Source organism: Arachis hypogaea, chromosome 9, assembly GCF_003086295.3.
Source record: "Arachis hypogaea cultivar Tifrunner chromosome 9, arahy.Tifrunner.gnm2.J5K5, whole genome shotgun sequence".
Lineage (NCBI taxonomy): Eukaryota > Viridiplantae > Streptophyta > Magnoliopsida > Fabales > Fabaceae > Arachis > Arachis hypogaea.
The window spans coordinates 73,315,788-73,322,147 of record NC_092044.1 but is presented as its reverse complement, the minus strand read 5'-3'; positions in this window follow the sequence as shown (position 1 = coordinate 73,322,147).

Genomic DNA, 6,360 nt, shown 5'->3' with positions numbered 1-6,360 from the left:
ACACAACTCCTCTTATTATTATTTATTGCTTTAATTGATAGTCATTTATTTTTTCGTTCTCTACTTCAAACATTTCTCAGAAAACTCCTAACTGATAAATCACACATTGTGTTAACTCTTTGGGAAACGAACCGGGAATTCTACTCCGGGTTATTCAATTTTAATTGTGACACACTTTTAAATTGATAGTGGGACTTTCGTTTGTTAAGACTGTACTTGTAACGCTGCTTTTATTAAAATTTCTTACCGACATTTTTCCACCCATCAGTGCAAAATTCACATTTTTGTATTCTTCGTTGAGTTTGTGTGTTTTTAGACAATTTCAGGTATTTTCTGGCTGAAATTGAGGAGCTGGAGCAAAAGTCTGACTCAGAAACAGAGAAAGCACTGCAGATGCTGTCCAAATCTGACCTCCTTACACTCAAAAGAGATTTTTTGGAGCTATAGAAGTCCAAATAGAGCGTTCTAAACGGCTATGGAAAGCTAACATTCAGAGCTTTCTAGCTATGTATAATAGTTTATACTTTATTTCAGAATTGAAGGCTCAAAATTGGCGTCCAACGCCAGTTTCCAACCCTATTTTGGCGTCCAACGCCCAAAGGAGAAGAGACCAATGTCCATCGCCCAAGAAGGACCCCCTAGGCAGCGTTCAACACCCTAGAGGCCTACTAGCATGTGGATCTCAATCAAGCTCAGCCCAAACACTCCCCAAGTGGGCCTCAGAAGTGGATTTTAACACTAAAAGGCTATTTTATCCTTCTTATGTAATCTGGTGCACAAAATTGTAATCCCAATATCAAAATCAAGATTTCTTATAACTTCGTACCACTAACCAGCAAGTGCACTGGGTCGTCCAAGTAATACCTTATGTGAGTAAGGGTCGATCCCACGGAGATTGTTGGTTTGAAGCAAGCTATGGTTATGTTATTATTCTTAGTCAGGATATCAATTATAATTATCAGTTTGAATTACTAAAAAAATAAAAGAGCGTGAAATAGTTACTTGTTGTGCAGTAATGGAGAATATGTTGGAGTTTTGGAGATGCTTTGTCTTCTGAATTCCTGTAATGTAATATTCAACTCATTCAAAAGTGCAAAGTTCCTTCCATGGCAAGCTCTATGTAGGGTGTCACCATTGTCAATGGCTACTTCCCATCCTCTCAGTGAAAATGGTCCAAATGCTCTGTCACAGCATGGCTAATCAGCTGTTGGTTCTCGATCATGTCGGAATAGAATCCATTGATTCTTTTGCATTTGTCATCACGCCCAACACTCGCGAGTTTGAAGCTCGTCACAGTCATCCAATTCCAGAATCCTACTCGGAATACCACAGACAAGATTTAGACTTTTCGGATTCTCATGAATGCCGCCATCAATTCTAGCTTATACCACGAAGATTCTGGTTAAGGAATCTAAGAGATACTCATTCAATCTGATGAAGAACGGAGGTGGTTGTCAGACACACGTTCATGGATTGAGGAAGGTGATGAGTGTCACGGATCACCACCTTCTCCATAGTTAAGCGCAAATGAACATCTTAGATAGGAACACGCATGTTTGAATGGAAAAACATAAATAATTGCATTAATTCATCGAGACGCTGCAGAGCTCCTCACCCCCAACAAATGGAGTTTAGAGACTCATGCCGTCAAAGAGTATAGAATTCAGATCTAAAAATGTCATGAGATACAAAATAAATCTCTAAAAGTTGTTTAAATACTAAACTAGTAACCTAGGTTTACATAGAATGAGTAAACTAAGATAATTGGTGCAGAAATCCACTTCTAGGACCCACTTGGTGTGTGCTGGGGCTGAGACTTAAGCTTCTCACGTGCCTGGTGTGTTTCTGGAGTTGAACGCCAGGTTGTAACGTGTTTTTGGCGTTGAACTCCAACTTGTAACTTGTTTCTGGCGCTGGACGCCAGACTGCAACATGGAACTGGCGTTGAACGCCAGTTTACATTGTCTATCTTCACACAAAGTATGGACTATTATATATTGCTGGAGAGCCCTGGATGTCTACTTTCCAACCCAATTGAGAGCGCGCCAATTGGACTCTTGTAGCTCCAAAAATTCCATTCCGAGTGCAGGGAGGTCAAAATCCAACAGCATCAGCAGTCCTTTTTTAGCCTAAATCAGATTTCTGCTCAGCTCCCTCAATTTCAGCCAGAAAATACCTGAAATCACAGAAAAATACACAAACTTATAGTAAAGTCCAGAAATATGATTTTTGCTTAAAAACTAATAAAATTATATTGAAAATTAATTAAAACATGCTAAAATCTACATGAAATTACCCCCAAAAAGCGTATAAAAAATCCGCGCATCATAATCCTTAGTCATTAGCCTAGTATTTATTTGAGAACTTTTACACTTTTCAAGGAACTTCCACCACTTTACACGTTTATCATTGTATTTTCTATCATTATAAGTATTCTAAACCTCCTAGGTTGAGGGGAGGAGCTCTGCTGAGTTTTATGGATTAATAAAGTACTACTGTTCTATCTCAATACGTGTTTGATTCTCTATTCTAAGATGTATATCCGTTCTTCATCCTTATGAATGTGTTGAACCGGAACAAGGTCATCTCATTCTACATGGATACAGAGTGAGTCTTTCATTGGACAATGATGAACCACTAGTTTGATTTTACATCTTTTAGACGGCTAATCCACAACTTCTTTGGGGACTTCTCGAGACACCAGTTCAGCCGAGGTACGGGGAGATTAAAGTCTTTGTGGTAGAGGCTAGAACCAAAAGCGCAGCTTTCTCTGATCTGGAAGATTTGACCTTGTCTGTGCCGTTTTGAATAGGATCACTAAAGAGAATGAACTGTAGGAGCTTCACCCTTACTCAGACTGGATCCGCACTAACCTTGAGGTTCAGATCTGGAGGAGTATTGGCGATCTCTTAAGAAGGGCATTAATCACATACATCCTGCCATAGAAGAAATCATTCACAGTTGGAGAAGACACTAAGACGGGATTGATCCAGAAGAACAAAACATCTCCAAGCCTTAACCATCTTCATATCATTGCATTCACCATCAACTGAGTAATGTTTTATTTATTTTTCTTTTATGCGAATTAAACCAACAAACAACTCTTCTATCCGCCTGACTAAGATCTAAAAGATAACCATAGCTTGCTTCAAATCACAATCCTCGTGGGATCGACCCTGACTCACTCAGGTATTACTTGGATGACCCAGTGCACTTGTTGGTTCAGTTGTGCGAAGTGTAATTCCACGCACCAAGTTTTTGGCGCCGTTGCCGGGGATTGTTCGAGTTTGGACAACTAACGGATTATCCTATTGCTTAGATTAGGTATTGTCTTTAATTTTTGTTTGAGGCTTTTATTTTCTTCTTTTTCGAAAAATTAAAAATTTTTCCAAAAAAAACCTTTTCTTTTCTTTAATCTTTATTTTTTGTTTGAGTCTTTGTTCTTGTTCTTGTTTGAGTCTTTTTCAAATTTCCTGAGTCCTTTTCCAAAAAAATTTCAAAAATGTGTCTTTTGTTTGAGTCTTGTGTCAATCTTTAAGTTTGGTGTCTTCTTTGAGTCCTTTTCTTTAAAGTTTTCGAAAGTAGTGTCCTTGATTTTCAAAATTTTTAAGTTTGGTGTCCTTTGCATGTTCTTATTTTCTTTGAATTCTTCAAGTTGTGTTCTTGGTGTTCTTCTTGATCTTCAAAGTATTCTTGTTTTTCTCCTTTTTTTAATCTTAAATTTTTTAAGTTTGGTGTCTCTTTGTATTTTTCTTTGCAATTTTCAAAATTTAATGCTCTTTGTTCTAAAAATTTTAAATTTGATGTCTTTTAGTTATTTTTCTCTTTCTTCATTAATTCAAAAATAAATAAATAAAATATCTTTTCTATCTTTTTACCTTAATTTTTGAAAATTTCAAAAAAAATTTTCAAGTTTTAATTTTAAATTATTATCTTATCTTATCTTAATTTCAAATTTCAAATTTCAAATCTTATCTTTTTATATCTTATCATATCTTTCTTTTAATTTGATTCTATCTTATCTTATCTTTCTTTTAAAATTTAAAATTCAAAACTTTTCAAATCTTTATCTTATCTTTTGTTATATTTCATTTAATTTCAAATTATTATCTTATCTTATCTTAAATTTGAATTTCAAAATCAAATCTTTTCAAAAATCATATCTTTTTCATATCACTATCTTATCTTTCTATCTTTCTTTAACTTTCAAAAATCTTATCTTATCTTATTTCAAATTTCAAAATCAAATCTTTTTCAAAAATCAAATTTTAAATCTTATCTTCTTCAACCTCTTTTCAAATTTTTTTTTTAAAACTTGATTCTTTCTTATCTCATCTTTCTTTTAAAATTTAAATTTTAAATCTTTTTAAATTACAAACTAATTTTTCTATTTTGATTTCAAATCTTTTTAATTTAAAACTTATCTTTTCTTAATTTTCTTATCTTATCTTGCTTTCCTAACTTATCTTCTTTTTAATTTAAAATCTTTTCTATCTTATCTTCTTTTAAATTTTAATTTCAAAATATTTTTCAAATCTTTTCAATTCTTATCTTATCATGTTTCAATTTCAATTTCAAAATCAAATCTTTTCTAATCGTCTATCTTATTTTATTTTCAAATCTTTTTTAATTAGTTATTTGTTTTCTCTTTCTCTTTTTCAAAACTTTCTAACTAATTCTTCTCTCTTCTATTTCAAAAATTCTCCACTTATTTCTCTCTCTTTTTTTTATTTTCATACTTTAATTTTCAAAACTTTTAAATTCAATTAATAAATAAAATAAAAATAAAAATATTTTAATTCTAGTTTCTAATTTTGCTTCTAAACTTTCAAATTCTTCTTTTCTTCTATTCGAATTCTTCTTCTCTTCTCTCCATTTCCATTCTTCTTCTTCACATCTCATAGGGAGTTCTCTATACTCTGACATAGAGACTCCTATTTTTCTTTGTCTCTTATTTATGTATGCAGAGACACCAGAGTCACTATGGTTCCAAAGGGAAATGCACGAATTGGGAGACCTTTGGGCTCCTATACGTTTGACACTCCTATTGAATCATATGACTTTAAGGTCAACCTAGACCAGGTCCTACTATTACGGCAAAAATGCCAGTTTCATGGATACCCACAAGAAGACCTTAGTAAGTCATCTCTAAATTCTTGTAGTTCTGTGATACTGTAGGGGCCAATGGAGTAAACCCTGAAGTCCCAGGCTAAAACTCATCCCATTTGCTCTGAATGATCAAGCAAATGAATGGTGGCATATAGAACTTAGAGAAATTGTGAACACCTGGGATAAGGTTATTAACAAATTCCTGAACAGGTTCTCTCCCTCACAGAGATTAACTAAGCTGGTGACATATGTTCAAACCTTCAGGCAGAAGGAGAGCGAGTCTCTCTATGATACTTGGGAGAGGTACAAGATGATGTTCAGGAATTGCCCTCCCCATATGTTCTCAGGATGGAGCAAGACTATCATCTTCTATGAAGCCATCTCTGAGGTAGCCAGAAAGACGGTAGATCACTTTGTAGGTGGTTCTCTGTACTTTATAGAGACACATGAAGAGGAAGATAAACTCATTGAGATAGCTGCCAATAACCAGCACCTATACTCCTATGAGGAAACATCAGGTAGGATAGAAGTCCTAGATATAGAGACCTTAAAAAAAGGTGAGACAATAGTCTTCACCAAAGAGGCCAAACCTTAGGAATCTGCTACTGAGGGACTGAAGGCAATCAAGAACCAGGAGGATCCTGAGAATGCCATTGAGCATGGCCCTACAGAGGAGAAAGAACCTCGAGTTGAATCTTCTCCGGGTGTGCAAGAGGAGCCTGTGATTACCACAGAGCACCCCTTTGCAGAGGTAAAAGAGCTTCAAGAGCTATCTTTCCTTGGCATGCAAAAAGAACCGGCAGATAAGCAGTTGGCTCATTTTCCAACAACCCTTAAGGAGCTGCAAGTCAATATCTCTGTTGCAAAGGTATTAGGAAAAAAGACCCCCTATATGACCTATCTAAAAGACATTCTTTTTGAAAAGAATGACCTAAGGGGAGATGAAATAAAGGTACTTACTAAGAAGTACAGTATCCTAATTCAGAATGAGCTACTAAGGAAGATTCCAGATCTTGCGAGCTTTCAGATCCTATGGACTACTGGAAAGCTCACTTTTGACAAAGCCCTGTATGATCTTGCCTTAAGTTTAAATCTGATACCTTCATATGTAATGAAGAAGTTGGGAATCCAAGAGGCACAAAAAATAAGGATTACCTTGCATAAGGACTGGATGGTGTTCAAGGTTCTTTACCCTCTATTACCCCCTGACAAGGGAGGCACTTGCATAAAGGATTCAGCATTCAAGCCTCC